This window comes from Pongo abelii, chromosome X (assembly GCF_028885655.2).
Source record: "Pongo abelii isolate AG06213 chromosome X, NHGRI_mPonAbe1-v2.0_pri, whole genome shotgun sequence".
NCBI classification, from domain to species: Eukaryota; Metazoa; Chordata; class Mammalia; order Primates; family Hominidae; genus Pongo; species Pongo abelii.
Genome location: NC_072008.2, coordinates 93,334,097 through 93,360,909, shown reverse-complemented (window position 1 = coordinate 93,360,909; position 26,813 = coordinate 93,334,097). Strand labels below are relative to the sequence as shown.

Here is a 26,813-nt window from a genome sequence, read left to right as displayed (position 1 = left end):
ACATGCATTGGGAAAAAGACATGCTCTTCCATAAATGGTACTTTCAAAATAGATACCTATATGCAGAAAAATAAAACTGAATTTCTATCTCCCACCATATTGAAAAATCAACACAAGATGAATTAAGACTTCAATTTAAGACCAAACAATATAAAATTACTAGAAGAAAACATAGAAGAAACACGTTAGGGCATTAGTCTAGGCAAAGATTTTATGGCTAAGACCTCAAAAACAGGCAATAGAAACAAAAATAGACAAATGGGATGATACTAAGCTAAAAAGCTTTTATACAGCAAAGAAAACCATCAACAAAACAATTAACCTCTTGAATGGGAGAAAATATTCAAAAACAATTTGTTCAAAAAGAGACTAATATCCAGAATATACAAGAAACTCAAACAAAGCAATGGTAAAATAATAATAATAATAATAATAATAATCTTATTGAAAAGAAGGCAAAGGGCATTAATAGATATTTTTCAAAATAAGGCATACAAATGGCCAACCGGTATATGAAAAAATGCTTAATATTACTAAGCATCAGGGAAATGCTAATCAAAACCTGATATTATCTCACACTAAGAGATATTCAGAATGTATATTATTAAAAAGACCAAAAAAAAAATGACAGATGCTGGCAATAATGCAAAGAAATGGGAACTTTTATACATTGTTGGGAATTTCAATTAGTACAAACACTATAGAAAAAAAATTGAAGATTTCTCACAAATTAAAAACAGAACTAGAGGCTGGGCGTGGTGACTCAAGCCTGTAGTCCCAGCAATTTGGGAGGCCAAGGAAAGTGGATCACCTCAGGTCAGGAGTGTGAGACCATCCTGGACAACATGGTGAAACCCAGTCTCTACTGAAAGTACAAAAATTAGCCAGGTGTGGTGGTGGATGCCTGTCATCCCAGCTACCTGGGAGGCTGAGGCATGAGAATCGCTTGAACCCAGGAAGCAGAGGTTTCACTAAGCCAAGATCCTGCCACTGCACTTCAGCCTGGATGACAGAGTGAGACTCTCTCTCAAAACATAAGTAAATAAATAAACAAAATAAAAAACAATGACGACAAAAAAAACCAGAGCTACCACACAATTCAGCAACACCAGTATTGGGTATTTATACAAAGGAAAATAAATCTGTATCAAAGGGATACTTGCATTGATATGTTTATTGCAGCAGTATTCACAATATCCAACATATGGTATCAGACAAAGTGTACATTGACAGGTAAATGAATAAAGAACATGTGATATATATACATAATGAAATAGTATTTGGCTATAGAAAAAAATAAAATCATATTATTTGCAGCAGTATAGATGGAACTGAAGGTAATGATCTTAAGGTAATATGCCAGGCACAGAAAGATAAATACCACATGTTCTCACTTATATATGGGAGTTTAAAAAGGTGATGTTCGCCATTCTAACTGGTGTGAGATGGTATCTCATTGTGCTTTTGATTTGCATTTCTCTGATGGCCAGTGATGATGAGCATTTTTTCATGTGTATTTTGGCTGCATAAATGTCTTCTTTTGAGAAGTGTCTGTTCATATCCTCTGCCCACTTTTTGATGGGGTTGCTAATTTTTTTCTTGTAAATTTGTTTGAGTTCTTTGTAGATTCCAGATATTAGCCCTTTGTCAGATGAGTAGATTGCAAAAATTTTCTCCCATTCTGTAGGTTGCCTGTTCACTCTGATGGCAGTTTGTTTTGCTGTGCTGAAGCTCTTTAGTTTAATTAGATCCCATTTGTCAATTTTGGCTTTTGTTGCCATTGCTTTTGGTGTTTTAGACATGAAGTCCTTGCCCATGCCTATGTCCTGAATGGTAATGCCTAGGTTTTCTTCTAGAGTTTTTTATGGTTTTAGGTCTAACGTTTAAGTCTTTAATCCATCTTGAATTAATTTTTGTATAAGGTGTAAGGAAGGGATCCAGTTTCAGCTTTCTACATATGGTTAGCCAGTTTTCCCAGCACCATTGATTAAACAGGGAATCCTTTCCCCATTTCTTGTTTTTGTCAGGTTTGTCAAAGATCAGATAGTTGTAGATATGTGGCATTATTTCTGAGGGCTCTGTTCTGTTCCATTGGTCTATATCTCTGTTTTGGTACCAGTACCATGCTGTTTTGGTTACTGTAGCCTTGTAGTATAGTTTGAAGTCAGGAAGGGTGATGCCTCCAGCTTTGTTCTTTTGGCTTAGGATTGACTTGGCAATGTGGGCTCTTTTTTGGTTCCATATGAACTTTAAAGTAGTTTTTTCCAATTCTGTGAAGAAAGTCATTGGTAGCTTGATGGAGATGGCATTGAATCTATAAATTACAATGAGATACCATCTCACACCAGTTAGAATGGTGATCATTAAAAAGTCAGGGAACAACAGGTGCTGGAGAGGATGTGGAGAAATAGGAACACTTTTACACTGTTGGTGGGACTGTAAACTAGTTCAACCATTGTGGAAGTCAGTGTGGCAATTCTTCAGGGATCTAGAACTAGAAATACCATTTGACCCAGCCACCCCATTACTGGGTATATACCCAAAGGATTATAAATCATGCTGCTATAAAGACACATGCACAAGTATGTTTATTGTGGCACTATTCGCAATAGCAAAGACTTGGAACCAACCCAAAAGTCCAACAATGATAGACTGGATTAAGAAAATGTGGCACATATACACCATGGAATACTATGCAGCCATAAAAATTGATGAGTTCATGTCCTTTGTAGGGACATGGATGAAGCTGGAAACCATCATTCTCAGCAAACTATCACAAGGACAAAAACCGAACACCGCATGTTCTCACTCATAGGTGGGAATTGAACAATGAGAACATATGGACACAGGAAGGGGAACATCACACACCGGGTCCTGTTGTGGGGTAGGGGGAGGGGGGAGGGATAGCATTAGGAGATATACCTAATGCTAAATGACGAGTTAATGGGTGCAGCACACCAACATAGCACATGTATACATATGTAACTAACCTGCACTGTGCACATGTACCCTAAAACTATATTAAAAAAATTAAAAATAAATAAAAAGGTGACGTCATGGAGATCAACAATAAAATAATAGATTCCAGAGGGTGAGAAGGGTGTGTGGGTATGAGGAGGGGATAAAGAGAGGCTGGTTAGTGGGTACAAATATACAGTTAAAATAAATAAGCTCCAATATTCAATAGCAGAGTAGGGTGACTATAGTTAGCAACAATGTATTGTATATTTTAAAGTAGCTATTAGAGAGGACTTGAAATAATACCAACACATAGAAATGATAAATAACAAGGTGATGATTACCCCAAATACCCTGACTTAATTATCACACATTCTATGCATGTAAAAAATATTCACATGTATCCTATATATAACATAAAGTTTCCAATAAAGGTAAATAAATAAAAACAGTTAAAATACAATATCATGATAACTTTGGTTTGTAACACCATTTTTGAATTTTTTACAGAATTTAAAAAACAAAATACATAAATATAAGTATAAATCTATGTTAATGGGAACACAATATATGAAGAATTAATTTGTGAGCTAATAATATTGAGTTAATAATATTAAGGGGGGGTCATAGCTGCAGAAGAAATAGACTTTTTGATTGAGATTGCAGTTAAGTTGGTATCAATTTACCATCAAATGTCATAAATATACATATGCATAACATAAACAAGTATGTTATATGTAATCCTCATGGTAAGTGCAAAGAAAATATCTATAGAATATACACAGAAGAAGAGGAAAAGAGAGTCACATTCTTGCATTACTAAAAAGCAACTAAACATAAAGAAGGGCAGTAATGGAGAAAATGAGGAAAAATCATTATAAAATGCACAGAAAACAGAAAAGAAAACGGCAAAAGTGAGTGCTTGCCTATCAATAATTACTTATTTTATTTATCTCTCATTTTATTTTTTGAGACTGAGTCTCACTCTGTTGCCCCAGGCTTGAGTGCAGTGGTGCGATCTCGGCTCACTGCAACCTCCGTCTTCCAGGTTCAAGTGATTCTCCTGCCTCAGCCTTCTGAGTAGCTGGAATTACATGTGCCCACCACTACACCCAGCTAACTTTTGTATTTTTAGTAGAGATGGGGTTTCATCATGTCGGTCAGGCTAGTCTCGAACTCCTAATCTCAGGTGATCCACCTGCCTCAGCTTCCCAAAGAAAGTGCTGGGATTACAGGCGTGAGCCACCACACATGGCCAGTAATTACTTCTAATGCATAAGAATTAACCTCTCCAATAAAAATATATGAATTGGATGAATGGATACAAAAACAAGATGCTACTATACATTGTCTGCAAAACACTCACTTTCATTCTAAGAACATGCATAAGTTGAAAGACAATGGGTAAAAAAAAAAGCAGAAAGCAGTAGACCAAGAACAGCAACTTCCAACCCAGTTCATCTTTTAACAGTGATATGGGGGCAAGGGACCTTATAGGAAACCTTGTCATGAGGCTGTCCAATCCTGGAATACTGGACCCATCCCTCAATAAATGTTAAAGTTTCCAAAATTTTAGTAAGTCGAGGAGAAAAGGGATTTAAAAGTACTCACATTCTGTATTTCTATTCCCATAAAGTGGAAGCATTTTCCTCTTTATGAAACAACATACAGTTGTTTAATTTACTTTGGAAACACTGTATTGGCAATATATTTTTGTTTAGGCTAAGCAGCATAATAAGAAAAAGTGAATCCTTCACATAAGTTAGGCTTTGAGAAAGCTGTTTTTATGACTGAGAGGCAACCAAGATACTTTCCTTTGCACTAAGTTTTGGTCTGCTTAGTAAAATCAAACCTTATCACTATCAAGATTTTTAGTGATGCCAAGAGCTAAACCAGTAGAATGCCCATGTGGCTATAACAAAATAGTCTTTCCTACTTAGAAATGAACAGATTTCCAAATAGTAGACATTACATACATATGATCAAAAACACTAGCAAACAAATTGTCTATGTAACCCACTGATTCTGTGATCTGTCAACCACATACCTTTAAAACTTTAAAACTCACTGTCATTTCATAAGTGATATGTTGATTAAAAAAAGAGATTATTCAAATGTATGACTGGAAATTGTGCTATCTTCTAGCACCATAGTTGCATTTTCAGAGAAAATAGCATGAAAAAGCTATTGATTATATTTATATGGAATGACAAAGCACCTTTGATAAGTAATTGGGGAGCAATAGAATTTAACAGGTTTTAATTTCTTGTGCAAATGAAAGACAATAAAGAGGACGCATGAAAGCAAATTAAGCCATATATAGGTCAATCATCCTATTAGGACTCTTCAGGGAACACATACCTAATTTGCATAATTGTATTTTTATAGCTGCCAGACTAGCTGCTGTGCTGATATATGTACTTGGTGAGTTTAAAAAACAAAAAGATTGTCTTTCTTATTCTAATGGTTAATGAGTAAGTGGGTAACAGTGTTAATGAGTAAGTGGGTAACAGAGTGTGTGTGTGTGTGTGTATGTGTGTGTAACTAAAAAATATCCAAATATATATATTTCTAAAACAACTACTATTATTATATGACAAGTCTCTTTAGGAATTAAGATATGATTTACTAAACTTAAACATTCATTGAACATTACTAAATAATCTATCTCCCTAGTATTTATATAAGCTTGTCCAAAAATATCACCCATTATAAAACTTGGGCTAAACTTCTCATCATTTATAAGACAAAACCATATTTTATTAGCTAACATATTAAATGTATTTGCTATTGATTCAAATTATATCAACTTCAGTCCAGGTTATGCCATGGTAGTCAGATATTAAAAACTGAAAATTTTACATGTTTTTGATGAATTACTATGAGAATGCAAGATATCACTTGATAAATACAAATTATTGCAGAATAAATATGCATGGAGTTCATGAGAATAGGAAAGTTAGAGGGTTTTAAGAGTCTAATCAATGATCACCAGAGACCTCTTAACGGTCCATTCTTAGTGCTATTATTATAACTATTCTAGATGTTCTTATTGTAGGACACAAAAAAACAACTATTCATAAATAAAAATTCCTCAAATTGATTCAAAAGTCATGAACTTCATGATTTTCTATGGAACTACTTGGTATATTGCTTGCCAGAATTCCGTAATTTGCAATTTACTTATTTGAGTGCAGTTACAGCTTAATGATCCATGTGAGTGGAGTTAAATTGTGCAGGCTTCCCATAGACTAAATAATCTAAGAAGTGCATTTATTTATAATATATTACAGACTGGGCTCATTTTATGCATTGAATACATTTCTATTTTTTTATAAATGAACTGATCACTTATTCACCAAGTCAGGACCTTCCTTCTGAATTCTATTATAATTTTGGAGCTGGATCCCATAAAATAGAATACATAACACTAGGCTTGCCTACCTCACAGGATTGTTGAAAAATATAAAATGCTAAAAAGAAATGCTATAAACTGAAAGTTTGTGTTTCTGCAAAATTCATATGTTGAAATCCTAATACCGTATGTGATAGTATTATGAGATGGGGCCTTTGGGAGGTGTTTAGGTCCTGAGGGTGGATCTCTCTTGAATAGAATTAGTGTTCTGATAGTCGAGGCTCCAGAGAGCTCATTAGTCCCTTCTGCCATGTGAGGACACAACAAAATGACAGCTGTCTGTCAACCAGAAAGTGGGCCCTCACCAGACATGGATTCTGTTAGCACCTTCATCTAGGACTTCTCAGCATTCAGAACTGCGAGAAATAAATTTTGGTTGTTTATAAGCCACCCAGTCTATAGTGATTTGTTACAACAGCCTGAACAAAGACAAGACAAAATTACAAATGTTAATGATAAAATCAGGGATCAGGGAAATTCTGGTCCCATAGATTAAGTTAGGAAGTGTTTTTTTTCTCTCCACATTCTTGAAAGAGTTTGAAAAGTGTTGGTTTTAACTTTTCTTTAAACATTTGATGGAACTCACTAGTTTAACTATCTGATCCTGGATTTTTATTTGTTGAGACGTTTTTCAGTATATGAAATGAAGTATTTCATTTCAAAATAGTAAACCTCTCAATATATAAATGATTAGTCACAACAACACTAGAAGTAAGGAAGTGATAAAGTGCTTACATCCATAAATAGAATCACCATGAATATGACAGCTAGAAATGCAGACTGATGTAAGTATATTGTATTGACAACTCAAATATCACAAGTAGCATTTCTTTCAGTGATGTGATTCTCTAAGTTAGTGAACAACTCTTGGTAAGAATGAATACATAAACCATAGGGGTTTATTATCATTATCATTTATTATGTACTGCATATAATCATATGTGCTGCCCTTTCATATGAATGACAGTGCAATAGGTTCATTTACATGAGAATCACCACAAACCCACGTCTAAAATGTTGCCCTGATTTTCTAATTGCCAATTAGAAAATCAGTTATGCATTCCAACTGATTTAGCTGGAGCACTGTCTAATCTCCAGCGAAAACTGAATGAGCATGCCAATGAGAAATCTGGCCACTCCACAGTGTTTAACCAGTGCTTTCAAAGCAGACAATTGGCTGGGCGCGGCGGCTCATACCTGTAATCCCAGCACTTTGGGAGGCCAAGGCGGGCGGATCACCTGAGGTCGGGAGTTCGAGACCAGCCTGACCAACATGGAGAAACCCCATCTCTACTAAAAATACAAAATTAGCCGGGCGTGGTGGCGCATGCCAATAATCCCAGCTACTCAGGAGGCTGAGGCAAGAGAATCGCTTGAACCTGGGAGGAGGATGATGGGGTGAGCCGAGATCATGCCATTGCACTCCAGCCTGGGCAACAAAAGCGAATCTCCGTCTCAAAAAAAAAAAAAAAAAAAAAAAAAAGCAGACATTTATCTAAGTATTAGTTACATTTTTTGCCTCCATGACTAGCCATTAAGCCTCATATCTGATGTTTTCTCTTATGACTAGGCCAACAGAGAGACGAAGAGCATCTCTTTCTCTAATTAATTTATTTAGCTTCTTTTGGAAAGAGTGCAGGCAAAAGAATAAAAAAAAACACTCATGATGCATCCACAGATTCAAAGGAGCCAGAATCCTCCAGATAGATCAATTGTTTTTCAGAGAGTACTTTTCCCTTTTGAATGAAAAGCAATTGTGTTGTTAAAAGAAAATGTATTCAAAACTATGACCAACACTTTGAAGTTAAGCTAAGTTCATACATAAAATGAGCTAATTTTTATTGAATTAGCTCTGGGTCTGAATTTTATTTTAATCACCAAATTTAGGAAAATAAAAATAGAAGGTAATCAGTGTAAAAAAATCAACTATCAGCAATTCAGTATATGTATATATATATATATTTTATAAAGATAAATCAACTATTCAGTATAGTTATCTATACTGCTATATTCAATATAGATTTATACTGTATAGATTAAGTATAGATTCAGCCTGTCTATTCCATATAGATATCTATTCAGTATAGATATCTATATACTACACATGTATACAGATACCTATATTGAATAGTTGATTTATCTTTATAAATACATACATATACTGAATAGTTTATCTTTATAATTTGATATTTGAGATTATTTTTTAGTCATGTAGTTAAGGTAAATATTTTAGACATGTGTACCAATAGACTATATAGTGTTGTGTTTGATTTCAGGTGAAAATGAAAATGTTCTCAGATTCAATGGACAGGTTGCAGCTGCATTTTAAAAATCCAAATTATACTGTTATTTGTATACATATCAAGTCAGTTGGAATGACTTTTGGTGTCAGGATCACATTAGGTCTCCCCAGCATCCAAGTTCAATTTGCAATTAGGAAACCACGACTTTCCACTCTGTCTTTTCTTTTTTATTATTTGTCCATGGGCACACAAAATAAGTGTAGGGCTCTGTCATATATTTCTCTGGTCTCAGCTAATAACATGACCCCAATCTTCACTCCCAACCACAGTTCCAGTCAATTTAGCACTAATCAGCAGCACTTAATTCTGGCAAGCTTTAAGAACTAGGAAAAGACCTTTGAAGTTCCCATTCTACTGTATGTTAGTCAGATTTACTTTACCACAGAATTAAATGAGATTCCTAAAGAAGTCTATTTTGAAATTTTTTTCTTGTTTCTTTGAATATTACCACGTACTTTAAATATATGAACCATAGCCCCATTAAAAAATAATTACACTGTAATATATTTTCTCAACAATAACTCTTTAATAATACCTTGTATAAATCAGATTGGGAGTTTATACACCATTGGATCTGGACTTAAGATGCACTCAATTAGTCTACTTGATAACAAATTGTTAAAGTGTGTATGTGTGAGTATGTACATCTGTAGAGAAAGGCATGAGGAGACAAAATATACAAATGTCATGAAAAATAATCTAATTTTGTGAGCATTCATATGTGCAATTCCAATGCCATTTAAATTATTTTTCTTGTTAAAAAAATAATTTGAGGCCAAGTAGGGTTGCTTATGCCTGTAACCTCAACACTTTGGGATGCTGAGGTGGGAGGACTGCTTGAGGTCAGCAGTTCAAGTCCAGCTTGGGCAACATAGTGAGACATCATTCCTAACAACAGCAACAAAAATTTAGCAATTAACTGATCATGGTAGCACATGCCTATAGGGAGGCTGAAGAAGAGGTAATTGCTTGAGCCCAGGAACTCGAGGCTGCAGTGAGCTATGATCCCATTACTACATTCAAGCCTGGGTGATAGAACGAGATCCTATCTCAATAAAAAAAAAAAAAGAAAAGAAAAGAGAAAAAAAGGTGGTTGGGGGTGAAGCCATGCACATACAATGGATAATGTACAATTGTTAAGATGAATGAGTAGAAAAGTAATGACACAGAAAGATATTTATAATATATTAAATGAACAGAAAATAGAAAGTATATTTATAATATAAAAAATAGAAAGTATATTTATAATATATTAAATGAACAGGGGTTAAAAAATAGAAAGTATATTATTGATATTATTGTACCATTTTTACTAAAATATGGGCATATAAATAGATAAAAAATTTAACCAGAAGGAAATACATTAAATATTAACTAGTTTTCTCTGGGTTATTTTTTCTTTTTTGCTTCTTTACATTTTCTTCTAATATGAATAACTTTGCAGTAATAAGATATGAAAGTTATGTTAAAAGCATGATTACATAAAAATATAGGAATATAAGGACAGAATAAAATTTTAAATTTCTTAACTTAAAAATAATCACCCTTTAAAATGTTGGGGCAGTTCCAGCCAGGCATTCTACTCTCTGCACTTTTTTCTTTATTGAGCTCATACTTTCCTTTGAAGTTTTCTCAATGTCTTCTCTATTACAGCTGGTCTAAATTTATCACTGGCTTAGATTAAACTAGCATGTAATAAGGTATCATCATGCTCATAAAAACAGAGAACTACGTACACAGCTTCTGTAAGCAGAAGACAGCTTTTATGCTATGATACTCCCTCCCCCAAATAGCACATTATCTTTCCTACCCCATTCTATCAAAAATGCTACTTAGGTAGTCATTTTGCTTTCCGCCTTGTACAGAACAGTGCTTATTAGAGCTATTTGGTAATAATTACTAGTTATTAAAGTACTCAAATATTTCTGAATTGACTGTATTGATCCACCCACTGCAACCTCCACCTCCTGGGTTCAACCAATTCTCCCGTCTCAATCTCCTGAGTAGCTGGGACTACAGGCGCACGCTGCCACACCCAGCTAATTTCTTTTGTATTTTAGTAGAGATGGGGTTTCACCATGTTGCCCAGGCTGGTCTCGAACGCCTGAGCTCAGGCAATCCACCCGACTTGGCCTCCCAAAGTGCTAGGATTACAGGCAGTGAGCCACCACCCCCGGCCCTAAGTGTATTTTTAAATGGATGTAACTCGTAAGCTTTTCAATTTGTTTTATGCTTCTTTAATTCTTTTTTCATTACTGATATTTCTTCATTTCATCACTCCTCACATTTTTGTCATACCTTTTAAATGATTGGTACTTATTTTAAAAAGAATTGTCTATCACGGATCAGTGAAGACTGGCATTTATCTCATGTTTTCAAGAAGCTAGCATCTGCCCACTGGCCCTAAATGATTAGTTCTTTCTAATCCTGCAGTTAGGAGTGTACAATATTCTCTCTCTCCCCCAGCTTCTGTGGACACAGCAGCTGTCTCTCAGTCACCTCTTCTCCTTTCTGCTGCTGGTCCATCACACATGCTGCTTGCTGCTTGGAATGTTATTCACCTCCCACTGCTTTTCACCTATTTTACTCATACTCAGCTATTTGCTCTCAGCTAAATCTCAGTTCATCCCCAGGGAACCCATACCTTACTCCTTATATACATACCCCATAGGTTAAATTCTATTCTCTCACACAGTGTATAGCACAATGATCTTCTTAGGATCTTCTGCAGGGTTAATTTGATATTAAGTGTATGTATAACTTGCTTAATGTTCACTTTCCTCACTAGATTGTATACAACCTGGCAGAAGGGAACCATGCTTAATATAGGCTTTGACTCATTATGTAACCTCTCTTCCCCTCATTAGCATATAGTAGGAAATTAGTATATTTGTTGAGTGCCCAGATGAATGAATAAAAAACTAACAAAAGCACTTAAAGCCTTCATATTATCATCAAGTGATACTGGAAGACTCAAACTATAGATAGTTAACAACAGTATGACAAAAGAACACTTATGTTGGGATATGTGGGTTCAAGCCTGGCTCTGCCTTCAACTCACCTTGTTGAAGGTGATCTTAAGTAGCTTTACCTTTCTTTATTTTTCCTATTTGTAAAATGGTGGGGTTGTATCTAATGAACTTTAGTGACTTTACAGTTTTAAGATTCTATGCTTCCATGAAAAACAGGAAGGGGAAAAAGGTGGAATAAGAATTGTGGTTCCAGAAAGGAAGGAGGGATAATGAAAAGTGACAAGTACATTCGATTGTGACAAGGCCCATGTAGATTTCATGTCCTGTAAACAGACTACTGTGGGGCAGAGATGATAGATTTAAAATACTTCCCAAAATTAAGCAGAATGACCCATATCAAAATATTCTGGGTATTCTCCACATGAATATCTTCTACAAAAGACAGCAGTAAACTGAATGTCTTACTCTCTCCTGAGATTAACATATCATTCAATAATGAGTTTGTTATTTAGTAGCTGTATGTGCAGTTGAATCCAGAATGTTTAAACTCTAGATTCCATGATAATGGAGTAGGAATAACTTCGTTTTTGTGTGATTCCATTTTGTTCTTCCTTAGTTGAATTTTCCAAATACAAAACTACACATTTAAATATAAGCTGAAAAAATTCAATTGCAGATAATTCTAACATAAAATCAATAAACCTTTTCTCTGTAATGGGGCCATACTGTTCTTTGATGTTAGAAAAATATATATATTCATATAACCTTCCTCATTTTATTTACATCTGTGATAATCACTTCTTTCATGTACCAGGAACAACTGGTTAGCATTGCCAATATGTTGCAAGTAACTCTCTCTTCTCTTAAAACTTTTGGCAAGCTATTTTAAGGGAAATGGCAGAGCCTGGCCTTGGACACTCATGTTTTCTTCTATGAGATTTTTTCCTTTGTGCTTCTTTCTCCCACCTTCAAAGTTGTACTGCATTGAATATTAAAGTGGCTATTATTTAATTACCAGTTTTACTCTGTTACCATGTCTGTTTCAACCTCCCTTTCAATTAAAAGATGAATGAAACATTTTAATTTTTAATAAAAAGTGGAAATTATGCTTTTTTAGAAGCTGCTCAAGTACTCATTAAAGCTAGAATTGTTCCAGCAAGTTCAAATTATATATTTGTTCAATGTAAATAATTCCTAGGCTTTTTGAATGCACAATATATAATGTGTATTATCTTCAACAGCCAACCTTATTTACATGTTATTGGTGCTTCATAATATCATTTTAATAAGAGGTACTTCAAAAAGTTTATAAGGCCTTAGTGTGACCAAACTATAGAATAACAAAATAATAAAAGCTCATCTGAAGATATTTAGGAGGATTTCTCTATAATAGATACAATTTATTGAGTGTTTACTATGCTTCCAGCACCATGCCAAACACTTTACTTGCATTATCTTACTTCCCTTCATAACCACAAGTTCTATAATTATCCTCATTTTACAAAGAAAAAAAAAAACAGAAAATCGTGAAGATTAAATGACTCACAGAAGGCTACACAGCTAGTAAACAATAATGCTTGGATTCCAACCTAGGTTCATCTCAAGCTCCCTTTAGCCATAATGCTTTGCTGACCCACTATCCAATTTTAGGCTAGATAATTTGCTGAAGTCAGAGTTGGTCTTCAGTAAAGCAGGCTGTACTGGAGATTATTTAAAACTGTTTTTTAATTGCCAAGAATGATGGTTTACATGAGTAGAATTAACTTTCTATGGTTCTATAGAATCTATAGAATCAGTATTAGCATCCCTTTCAGTAAAACTTCTGGGTGATGATTTGCACTTCTGACTGGATTGAAATTAAAGATCAGCAAACCCCTTCATAGCATTATTTTTACTTATAGCTCACATTTCAAACATCATTATGGCTTACCACTTTACAATCACTGTATTAAAAAAATGTCAGATTGCCTTCAGTTAAGAACTGAACACGTAGATGAGTCGCATCTCTATAGATTAACCAAATGCATGTTACTTAATGGGCACAAAAAAGTAGTCTATAGCATTAAAGAACATGTCAGGGACACAGTCTTAATTAAGCTTAAATTAGGAAAGACATTATTTGTTTATTGCCAAAGAAACCAAGATCTTTTTTCAGAAACATCAAATTATAATTTTTTTTTTTTTTTTGAGACGGAGTCTCACTCTGTCGCCCTGGTTGGAGTGCAGTATCGCCATCTCGCCTCACTGCAAGCTCTGCCTCCTGGGTTCATGCCATTCTCCTGCCTCAGCCTCCCAAGTAGTTGGGGCTACAGCCTCCTGCCACAACGCCCAGATAATTTTTTTGTATTTTTAGTAGAGATGGGGTTTCACTGTGTTAGCCAGGATGGTCTCGATCTCCTGACCTCGTGATCCACCCGCCTCGGCCTCCCAAAGTGCTGGGATTACAGGCGTCAGCCACCACGTCCAGCCTAAAAATTTTTATACATATGATAATAGTATTTCAAACATTCAGATTCAGGGACTATCTAATGGCATTTCTATACATGTCTGATTCAAACAATGAATTTTAAAACACCGAGGGAAGTCAGTATTGCCATTTGCTACAACACTACACAGGACAGAAATTTCTTTTAACCTTGGCAATACTAAGAAACCTGATGTGGGGCAGTCAAGAATACTATGTTGAAGAGATTTCAGAGTTCTCATCTTCTCCTTCTCCAACGCATTTATACTTCGGTTTCCTGCAAATGTCTCAAACTCAATATTTCTAAATGAAGATTCAGCAGTTTCCTTTGCAGTGCAGTTCTAGACAGTTTGAAAGATGCTGGATTACCTAGTCAGAATCACTTGACATTGAAAAGCATGTGGAAGAAATATTGGGTATTAGCCACATGATAGCACAGCAGAAATATATAATGACAACCATTTATTCAACAGCCACTCTGTATCTGGAGTTTTGCATTGGAGACTCCTAGATAAGCAAGATTTGACCCCTGTTCTGAAGGAGTTCACAATTAGTAGGAGAGAAAGATAGGCTAATAAATAGTCACAATGTGACAGATGATATAAATACAGGTTTGTATAAATTCCTATGAGACCATCTGTAAACTGAGGTCTGAATTTCCTTATTTTTGACTTCAATGTTCCTTCAAGGATTCAAGTCGGGCCCTGAACCACAGCTTACTTGTTTGGGTCTTGAGTGCTTCTTCGGTCCCCAGGGTCTGTACTACCTCCTGGCCCCAAGCCTTGGCTCTTGATCTATGGTGCACATTCAAAAACACAGTATTGAAAATAATGATTCTAACATAAAAAGGAAATGCTATTTAAAATAGCAATTTAAAAGTTCCTAGAAGTAAACTACATTTACAAAATACACACAACCGAAATACTGAAGCAAAATTTAAAATATTACTGACTCTGTCACTGTGGAAATACCAGACTGGCTCTTTAGGCGTGAAGAAGGTCAGCTGACCCAGACCCAACCCTGGGCCCTAAGGAAATTTACCAAGGTTATCAGCTAAACTCTGAGGCTGAATCAAGTATCTCTGAGTTCTCTGAACAAGCCGAAAGCGTACTAATCAGGATGACTGGTTTGAATTTACAGTAGATTTTAAATCTAGCTGTTAAAGAACTGAAACCATGAATCCATAAGCCAATGACGCAGGCATAGTTGGAAATGGCTACAAAACAGTACGTAAGCCATAAAAGAATAAAACGTCTAAACATATGTATACACACCGCCAACACACACACACACCATAAAAAAACCCACACACACTGGGGATATCTTGCTGTGATCAGAGAACAAAGTGGCACGCAACCAAGACCTCATAGGAAGAGGAGAAAAGGATGATACACATTATTTCTAAATCGAGGATCCTAAAACTTTCCACTATTGATATTCAAAGAGAAAAATTATAAGACCATGTGCAGCCAGCTATCCTCCACTCTGCATTGTTCTGTCTGAAGCAGATTCTGCGGAGTATATCAAGCTCTATTGGCAAATTTATAAAGAAACTAGCATGGTAAATAGGACCTTTCATTGTAAAATAGTGAGAGGTGACAGCGTGCTGGCAGTCCTCACAGCCCTCGCTCATTCTCGGTGCCTCCTCTGCATGGGCTCCCACTTTGGCCGCACGTGAGGAGCCCTTCAGCCCGCCGCTGCACTGTGGGAGCCCCTTTCTGGGCTGGCCAAGGCCCGAGCCGGCTCCTTCAGCTTGCGGGGAGGTGTGGAGGGAGAGGTGCTGGTGGGAACCGGTGCTGCGCGTGGTGCTTGTGGGCCAGCACGAGTTCCAGGTGGGTGTGGGCCCCACACTTGGAGCGGCCACCTGGCCCGCTGGCCTGGGCAGTGAGGGGCTTAGCACCTGGGCCAGCAGTTGCTGTGCTCAATTTCTTGCTGGGCCTTAGCTGCCTTCCCGCGGGGCAGGGCTCTGGACCTGCAGCCCGCCATGCCTGAGCCTCCTCCCCTCCCAATCCCTGCGTTGGTAGGCTCCTGCACAGCCAGAGCCTCCGCGAAAAGCGCAGCCCCCTGCTCCACAGTGCCCAGTCCCATGGACCACCCAAGGGCTGAGAAGTGAGGGCACAGGGCGTGGGACTGGCAGGCAGCTTCACCTGTGGCCCAGGTGCAGGATCCACTGGATGAAGCCAGCTGGGCTCCTGACTCTGGTGGGGCCTTGGAGAACCTTTATGTCTAGCTCAGGGATTGTAAATACACCAATCGGCACTCTGTATCTAGCTCAAGGTTTGTAAACACAGCAATCAGCACCCTGTGTCTAGCTCAGGGTTTGTGAATGCACCAATTGACACTCTGTATCTAGCTACTCCGGTGGGGACTTGGAGAACCTTTTGTGTCCACACTCTGTATCTAGCTAATCTAGTGGGGAGGTGGAGAACCTTTGTGTCTAGCTCAGGGATTGTAAACGCACCAATCAGCACCCTCTCAAAACAGACCACTCGGCTCTCTGTAAAATGGACCAATCAGCAGGATGTGGGTGGGGCCAGATAAGAGAATAAAAGCAGGCTGCCAGAGCCAGTAGTGGCAACCCAGTCGGGTCCCCTTCCACGCTGTGGAAGCTTTGTTCTTTCGCTTTTTGCAATAAATCCTGCTGCTGCTCACTCTTTGGGTCCACACTGCCTTTATGAGCTGTAACACTCACTGCGAAGGTCCGCAGCTTAACTCCTGAAGCCAGGGAGACCATGAACCCACTGGGAGGAATGAACAACTCCAGACGCGCCGCCTTAAGAGCTATAACACTCATGGCGAAGGTCTGCAGCTTCACTCCTGAGCCAGCGAGACCGCGAACCCCATCAGAAGGAAGAAAATTCACGGACATTTAGATATTTAGTGAATTACTACCAGTTTGATTCAGCTCTGTCACATGCTTTGTTAGGTAGCCAGTCAGCTCAAGAGCTCAAAGCACAGGCTAGTATAATATGACAATTTTGTAAAAACAGATGCATAGAAAAAGACATGTACAAAATCAATGCTTCAGGAAGTATTTGACAGTCATTCTTCAGTTTTGTGGAAAATTTCAGAAATAAATTTTATTTTTTACGAATTATGTTAAAAACACATAAGTAAATAAAAGAAGGCTTAATAAAGAAAAGAAATACTGTACCTAGTTTTTGGAGGAAGATTCATTAATATAAAGAATATAATTATCTGCATAAATTCAACGTTAATTCATGTGGAGAAAATAAATATGTAATAGGCAGAAATAGTCTAGAAAAGAAAATAATGGAGATGGAGAGTAATAGGAACTACTAGGTATTAAAGCATCTAATAAATCTAAGGTATTAGAATATATTGGAATAGACACATTAATAGATAGACCAATAGATTATAAAAGAGAGACCAGCTATGTATTCAAATACATACAGAAATTAAAGCTGATAAGTTGACATTTCAGATAAAAGAGAGATGTATTATTTAACACATAATTCCTTAAATAAGTCAAAGATACATCTTAAAATAAATAGTTTCAGTGCTAGGAGAAAGCATAGGATAGGTTTTCTTAGAAATTCTAGAGGTGGAAAAGAATTGCCTCAGCCAAATACAAAATAGAAACCCAGAAGACATTAAACAATACATTGCAGTTGACTACGTAAAAATAAAGTAATACACACAAACCATATCATAAACCAAGTCAAAACATAAAAGTCAAAATGGGGAAAACATTTGCAACACATATGACAGTCAAAAAGTTGATTTTTAAAATATATAAATAATGCCTAGAAATCAATAAGATAGCCTCTTCTGGGGATACTGTCTAGAGGCTTTCAGAATGGTCCAGCACTTGACAGACCATCACAGACCTTCCTGCAATACAGCCTCTAACAAAACTAGGCTTTCCTAGACCAATGGTAATAGAATTGTTTATTTTTATACAGGAAGGTTGAGAAAGCACCAAAATCTGCCTGTGGCATGTGCCCAGGCTGACTTTGAAGGGTTCAATCTGTGAGTCCTAAAATTCTTACGATGTTGTCTAAAATAAACAAAAATGTCAGCAGGGCCTATGGTGGTTCTATGCATGCTAAATGTGTTTGTGACAGGATTAAACATGCTTTTTTTTTTTTTCTTTTTTCAAATCAGGGAGCAGGAAATCATGGTAAGTGTTGAAGACTAAATTCTGACCTTTTCTCAAAATTTCTAAGGGGCCTGGAGAGAATCATGTCTGCAGACCATCAGTCATGCTAAACAGGTCACTTCGACTCAGAAACTTTTGGCTTGCTCTCACAACCTGACTCTGGCATAGCATCACATGGTAATTAACAGGCTTCCTTATCTTAACTTAAGCATTCCTTTCTGCTTACTCCATGTTTTTAGACAAAGCTTTTTTTCTTTAAACAATTGCAAATTAAAAAAATCTCGGAACCCACCTATGACCTGTAAATCCCCACTTTAAGGTATCCTTCCTTTTTGGCCAAACCAATGTATAATCACCATGTATTGACTTTTGACTTTGCCTGTAACTCTGCTTCCCTAAAATAGACTTGCAGTCTGACTACCTCGGGAACACTTTATCAGTATTTCTTGAGATTGTGTTTTCCTTGGCTGCATTCACCCATATTAGCTAAGAATAACCTTTTAAAAATATTTTACAGAGTTTAATTCTTTTCCATTGACCGTGTTAAGGGTACAAGCACAGAGTCAATAAACAACATTTAAAAATAACACTTTTTTGAGTAGTAAACATTTAAAGACTTTCAAAAGATCAATAAGATAGAAACACAAAACTTAATAAGAAAACAGGAAAAGGCATAAATAAGCAGTTAGTAGCAATAACTACAAACTAAAAAATTGCTATAAACGTAAAAGTATGTTCATAATCATTCATAATTTTAAAAATGAAAATAAACTTTTGGAGGTATGATGATAAATTTTGTTAGGCAATATTTGAAAGAAATATATTTCTTATGCATTTTTATTGCCCATCAACATTAATAAAAACTTTATGGTGCACAATTTGGGAAGACTTATCAAAATATTAAATGCATATGATTTGACCTAGTAATTACACTTTTAAAAATATATCTTACAGCTATATTCACAAATAGGCACAGGATATATGACCACTGATTTTCATTGCAGTATTGTATATAACAGAAAACAAACATAATATTAATTAAATAATATATGGCATCCATATAATGGAATAACATACTTAACAAATATTTAAAGCACATCTGTTATGCACTAAGCACTACTTCAGAAACTAAAGACAAAACAGTGAACAAGATAGATGGAGTATCTGTTTTCATGAAGGTTACCTTCTATTTGGATGGTGAGAAAACAGACAAGTAAACAGATAAATAAACAAGATTATTTCAGATAGGCAAAAGTTGAGGAAAATTAAACAGGTGCTGTGATGAACATGTGGCTACTTAATATTGGATGAACAGATGGAGGATCTCAGAAAAGGGAAAATTACACAGTAAACTAAATAAAGTGAGAACTCAAGCCATGAGGAGTTAGGTGGAGGGAATCTGGGAGAAAGAATGTTTCATACAAAGTGCAGACACAACCAATATAAAGAACAAACTAATGGATCTAGATGTACTGATATTTAAAGAGATTCAAGGCATCCTGTCAAGTGATAAAAGTAAAGTATGGAATAGTGTGTATAGTATACTTCTGTGAGGATAGAAAAAAGAAGAAAAAAATACAATTTTTCTAAGATGAAATCTGAAATGATTCAGAATAAACTGACAGCAATTGTTGCTTGTGGCAGAGAGAGAGCTAGGAGACTCAGAATCAAGAATGGGAAAGAGATTTACTATTCCTTTTATAATTTTTGAATGATTTGTTTTATGTATGAATTACTTTACAAATGATCTGTCTTATGCAGTGTTCTAAGATGCCCTCCACACGATTCCTAGTCTTTTGTTATTCAAAGTAAACACTAATATAGTTACTATCATGAAGAGATCTTGAAGATATAATTAAAGTTGCAAATCAGTTGACTTTAAAATGTAAAGAATATCTGGTGGGCTTGACCTAATGAAATGAAATGTTTAAAAGCAAAAAGTTTTACCTTGCTGGTCAGAGAAAAGCAATCCAGAAATTCAAAACATGAGAAAAATCCAACGTGCTGTTGCTGGCTTGAAGATGCAAAGGTCCCCATAGCAAGGACTGAGAGCAGCACCTAGGAGCTGAAAGTGGCCCTTGCTCAACAACTAGCAAGAAAACAAGAGCCTCAGTCTTAGGACTGTAAGAAACTAAATTCTGACCACAACCTGAATGAGTTTAGAAGAGGCCCCCGAAGCTCAGATGAGATAGCAGCCCCATCTATCATCTTCCAACCATGCCATGCCCAGACTTCTGACCTACAGAAAATGTAAAATGCTAAATGCATATTGTTTGAAGTCCCTTAATTTGTAGTAAATTGTTAAGCATTCATAGATACTTAATACACAAACAAACAAAAATGAAAAACTACAAGAAAATTCGAATTACTTGGGGGTTCTAATTCAAAAAGTCTGGAATGAAGCCCAGGAATCTGCATTTTAAATAACCTTCACTGATGATTTTGATATATATAGGTCAATAGACCACAACTTCACTATGAGTAACCCACCATATTGAATTTCCTGAGTATACAACAAGGTGAATTCTGAGTTTACCACAACTCTTTGATTAATATGTTTGATCTTGCCATTCTTTTTTGCTTTTTGTTTTTTCTTATTTGAAGCTTGGTCTCACATCCAGTTAGGTGCCTTAGCCTTGCTGATTTTCTGTATATTCCATCTTCCACTATGGTCTGTATCTAATTTTGGGCCCATGTAGGTTATCGAAGCTCTGTACTGTAATTCTATATCTTTTGAAAACTCTTTTAGCATTTCATCTCTGTGCACTCTTTTAGACCTTAAACAGAATAATATAAACTTTTATTAAGTTTGGATGTGAATTTATTGCCAGTCAATGACACTGTCAGATCCTTAATAGCAAGGAATAAATTTAGGCTTCATTTTATTTTTCTGATGGGAGATATCCGCTTTCTATATACATAGCTCTACAATAACAAATGAATGAATAAAATGATTGGTTAGTATCAAAGGATTTTCTGGGAAAATACTAAGTTTTTGACTTTTAACTTTATTGTTGCATCTAGCACAGAGATACTTAAAATTTCCTAAGTATCTGGTACATTTTACAAGCACTCTACCAGACACTAGACAACAACAGGAGAAGAAGAGTGCCCTTGAAGAATTCATAGCCTAATTGTAGAGATAGCATGAAAGAAATAATATTTATATAATAAGTATATTAAACTTATAAATCAAGTATTGAGGAAGCACAAAGGAACTACTAGCTATGAGAGAGTGAGAAGGCTTCCCAGAAAAGTTACATTTAAGGTGAATTGTGGAAGATTAGTACAAGTTTTCCAGATACATAAATATTTTTAATGATTCTATACAAATTTATACTTTTGAATTAAACATTAGGAATCACATTAGATATACAAATGTCATTATATGTTTTCAATTTCTTACATATAGATGTGTTTCAGGATTCAAGATAATTCAGACTTTTTAAATGTTATAATGTATATATTGCATATATTAACAATCTCATCCCCATCTGAAGCAGTACTCTACAATCAAATAGATTAATATTTCTGTCACAATATGTATAGATATTTATGTCCGGTGAAAAAATAAAGACAAGAAATGGTCATAAGTCAGTTCAGATCATGGTTTGCCACAAAATAAATTTTGGCATCAGCCTAAACAAAAGGTTGACTCTTCAGTGGTTTTTGGAATTGCAGATTCCATTGTAGAGCTATATATGGTTAAAACATTTTTCAGAAAGGTTTTGCTTCCTTTAAACTAATCGTTGATTTAAAAGAACTCTTTCAGAAGTGGTTGAGGAAAGAATTGAAACCAGATAAATCCAAACAACATCTGGAATCTAGATTTGGCCGGCCAGGTAAATACAAGAAAATAGTACCTGAACAAGAATCATTGTCCCTCTGCCTTTGGCAACCTACATTGTTGCATTTACTTAAATGGAAATTCTTAATCTGAAATAATAGCTCAGTTGCAAATTTCTATACTGAATAAAATTTCCATTAACTTTTATGTGAATAAAGAAAGAACATATAACCCTGACAGAGTGTAGGGCCTAAGGGCAAAATGTCACACTTAAGGATGAGACAGATCATTCATAATCTCAGGGTTACAGGAATAAAATATTCTTTTGTTATAGAACATGATAATTGAGTACTTACCTCCTGGCAAATTCTGGCAAACACTTTAGGAATCATGCTTTCATAGATGTAAAGCTAAGGGAGTGCAGATAGAAGCATACTCTCCAGTTGCCAGCCTGTAAAAGAACCAGAGATGCTAATATTTAAAAATTCTTGCATGATGGTAAGCGAGGTGTAGGAAGAGAGGATACACACACACACACACACACACACACACACACACACACTCACACAGATTACAATGCTCTGGAGATTATCCTTCCTGTGCCACTCTTCCTCCACTTTCCCATGAAGCTAATCGCTCTGTCTTTTTTTGTTCCTGTGTATTTTTGTTTAGACATCAGTTAGAGTGCTCATTACACTGTGCATTTATGTGTTTAAGTGAGCTCTCCAATACTAGACTGAACTCCAAGAGCAGGAACTGTGTTCTTTTCATTTATGTAGCTAGCTGCCACAATGTCTGCTGGGCATTTCTACTTAACACAATGAATAAACTAAAGAAAATGGAAGTAAAAAAGGAGAGAAAGTCTGATATGCATGGCTTTATCACTAATTTCAATTTGAATTATTTTTGGCCCTGGGCATCTGGGGCAGTGTCATGTATTCCTTCCCAAATAAAGGATATGGGCCTACTAACAAGCTCATTAGGTTCCATGCCAGTGGGTATGTTCATTTACTGCACATGAGAAAGCAGCAGAGGTCATTCAAACCCATGGAAAGGGATTTCTTTCATTCCAAAGTGCCTCCCACAAGTTTTCCTTAGCCACGAAAGATCTGTTAGAGACCAGCAGACTTTACTTTGCTTTCTCAAAATATTCCTTTCTCAGGTTTTCTTTTACTCTGTTGTTTTTAATATTGATAAATACAGGTGGAAGTTGTTGTTTCGGAAACATGGAACATGAAATGTATAGTTATCACAAACACTTGATTTCACAAGTTTAAATTTCTGAGAAAATATTTTTCTTTCTATCTGCCTCTATAAAGTGTATTCTATTTTAAAAAGCAGGATTCCACCCAATAAAATTGGTATATTTTGAAACATTATACAAGGTTTGATTTAGAGGAAACAAGGGACATACGATTGAAACAGTTTTTTTTTCTAATGCATATATTATAATAAAAAGGGAGTTGAGGTGAAAGCTTTAATGATATGCATTGCTTTCCGTCAAGTTCCGAAGTTCACTTGTCACTGGGATGTGCTTGGGCCAAATGTCCCTCTTCTAATTTCTAGTTAAGTAAATCTTAACTTTTGGCCATCTATATTCTTTGCAAATGATAAAACACTGATTAAAAAATTAAAGAAAATACAAAAAAATAAGAAAAGATACATTTGTTTCATGAATTGGAAATAATATTGCTAAAATTGTCATACTATCCAAGTAATCTAAAATTTCAATGCAATCTCTATCAAAATTTCAGTGACATTTTCCACAGTAATAAAAAAACAATCCTAATATTCTAATAGAAGAATAATCCAAAAATTTGAATGGAGCTACCAAAGACCCCAAATGGCCAAAACAATCTTCAGTAGAAAAAAAAAAACAAAACACTAAACTAGAGGCATCGTACTATGACAATATTTAGAGATACTATCATACCTCTAAATCTACTAAAAAGTTATAGTAATCAAGAATATAATACTGACTTATAAATGAATACTTAGCCCAGTAGAACAGAATCCAGAAATAAACCCATGCCTTTATAATGAATACACTTTTGACAAAGATGCCAAGAATAAATAATGAAGGGTCTTTTCAATAAATGCTGTTGGGAAAACTGGATATTCATATGCAGAAAAAGGATGTTAGTTATTTATCTTACATTCTACATAAAAGTCAACTCAAAGTGAATAAAATACTTAAACAAAAGACCTGGAACTGTAAAAACATTAGAAGAAAATATTGTGGAATAGCTCCATGACATTGGTCTGGTCAATTATACTATATTGTATTTTATTTCTTGAGACAGAGTCTTATTCTGTTTTCCAGGCTGGAATGAAGTAATGTGATCTCAATCTTGACTCACAGCATCTTCTACCCCCTGGGCTCAATTGATCTTCCCATATTAGCCTTCTGACTAGAGGGGACTACAGGCACACACCACCATATTCAGCTAATTTTTACATTTTCCATAGGAAAAAGGTCTTGCTATGTTGCCCAGACTGATCTCGAACTCCTGGGCTCAAGCAATCTTCCCGCCTTGACCTCCCAAAGCACTGGGATTACAGGCATGAGCCAGATATAAATATATATATATACACACATATATATAATTCCCAAGACATGGGAAATAAAAATAAAAATAAACAAATGGGATTACATCAAACTAAAAATGTTCTTCAGAACAAAGAAAATTATTAACAGAGTGAAGAGACAAGCTACGGATTGTGAAAAAAGAGTTTCAACCATAAACCTAAGAAAGCGTTAATATCTAAACTATATAAGGAATGGAAACAACTCAATAGCAAAAAAAATTTACAATTAAAATTAAAAAACTAAGTAACTCTATTTTAAAATGCACAAAATATTTAAACATTTCCAAAATAAAGATATACAAATGGCAAACATGTATATGGAATAAATAGCTCAAATGCACAGAGACAGAGAATGAAAAAGTGATTACCCCAGGTTGATGGGGTAGAGAAAATGGAGATATGTAGGTTAAAAAATACAAAATAGTAGATATCTAGGATGAACAAATTTGGAGACCTAATGTACAACAAGGGGACTAAAGCTAACAAAGTTGTATTGTATTAGGGATTTTTGTTAAATAAGATTTTAGCTGCCCAAGTCACAAAAAAGTAACTATGCGAGATGATAGATATGTTTATCTGCTTCACTATGGCAACAATTGTACTATCTATATGTATTTAAGTATCTATATATATCCCATAACATCATGTTGTAAGCCTCAAATATACAAAATAAAATTTATTTTGAAAAATAAAATAATAAAAATGCAAGCTTTAGAATGGATGATATTGTCTTTCCCACTTTATCTTCCTGCTTCAAGCTAGTAAACAAATCAGTAGTAGTTGCACATACACTTTTGACTTGAGGGGAAAGAAATGTTGTGATAGGCAGTTTTCACCTTAAAGTTGGAAAACTTGTATTCTTTTGAGACATTTTGACATTTCAGGGAAAATAAGTTCTTTGAGATAAGTCATGCATCATAATTGTCTCATTCGTAGCTAACTGTCCCTGCTGGGTTCAGACCTTCAACTAATCAAGCAGCAGGGAAAAATTGATATGTTTATTTCTCTCCATTCCAAGAAATATGGTAACAAAGTGAGCTTCAAACCAACCAATTTCAAGATAATTTAATACATTTCACTGTGATGAATTAGAAGAAAAAAACTTAGAAACACGAAGCATTTTTAAAAGAACTTAAAGCCTATAAAAAATGGTAGAGTTTCAAAGGTACTTTATCTCATCTGTTAAGCTCATCAAGATAACCCATGTTTTTATTAATCAAGGTCTTCTACTATCTGGTAATTTAAGAGTGTCTTTGTTTCTGGAAATATTTAAGGGGTAGGGAAGTTCCATTTCAGCATACAAAGGAATATTACAGTGACAGCTGCTTGGTTTCCCTACAATATTGTGGGTCATAGTATGTCTGCTATTTATTATTTAATTAAATAAGAAAACAAAGTAAATTGCTAATCATTTTCTAATAATGGGAACAGTAATTTGCTGGTACAGAAAATAGAAAGATAAACATTTTCTCCATTATATTCCAATAACTTTGAAGTGTATTCTAGAGGGAAGACTATGGGCCCGGAGAGAATTCTATATGATCTCAAATCTACAACTTGCCTTTGACTGTGGGCCAGGTGTATATCCATCTGCTCTGTTATTTCACTTCAATATTTAAAGAAGAGGATAAACAGACAGTTACTGTTTAACTTTTAATGAAACCAATCTCATAGAAATTAATATACTAGATACTATAAATTCCTCAAATAGGAAAAAAAGTTGTTTCCACAAATAAAAATAAAATAGTCATTTTGAATTAGATGAGAGAGAATACATAGTACTATTAGAAAATGGGATAATTAATACCTTTCCAATGTGATGAATCAGCAAAATGGTTCAAATGTATGTTATCTCCTTAATTTGCTAGCTAGCCAACCTGTCACACAATTTAAAAATAATAAGCAAGTCATGATTTCTTTTTTCTACCCCTTACACATTGCCAAGAGCTCCAACTTTCCACTACTTTCCACTCTCTATTTTTTAAGCAGGGCTGCTCCAGATATCCTAAGAAAGTGAAATGAATATTGAAGGGGGAATAGATGATTCTATAAATAGATAATTCCCTATGGGTCTTCATTGGCAGGGCAAGGGAAAGACAATAGGCTTGTGACTATTAATGCCTGCCTTCCTTCATTAATCTAATTTACCAAATTGGTCACTATCCTGTGGTATATTTAGGGTAAAGACTAAACTGACGTAAC

At 35.4% G+C, this 26,813-nt stretch overlaps 1 long non-coding RNA gene across 1 annotated transcript in view; it reads right to left on the bottom strand.

Annotated features, from left to right (window-relative positions):
• Window positions 1-26,813, bottom strand: part of LOC129052981 (uncharacterized) — a 302,881-nt gene that overhangs the window by 193,980 nt on the left and 82,088 nt on the right. Inside the window, exon 2 of the long non-coding RNA XR_008518114.2 lies at window positions 22,379-22,473. This is a non-coding gene — a long non-coding RNA (uncharacterized LOC129052981). The remainder of the gene's footprint in view (window positions 1-22,378; window positions 22,474-26,813) is intronic.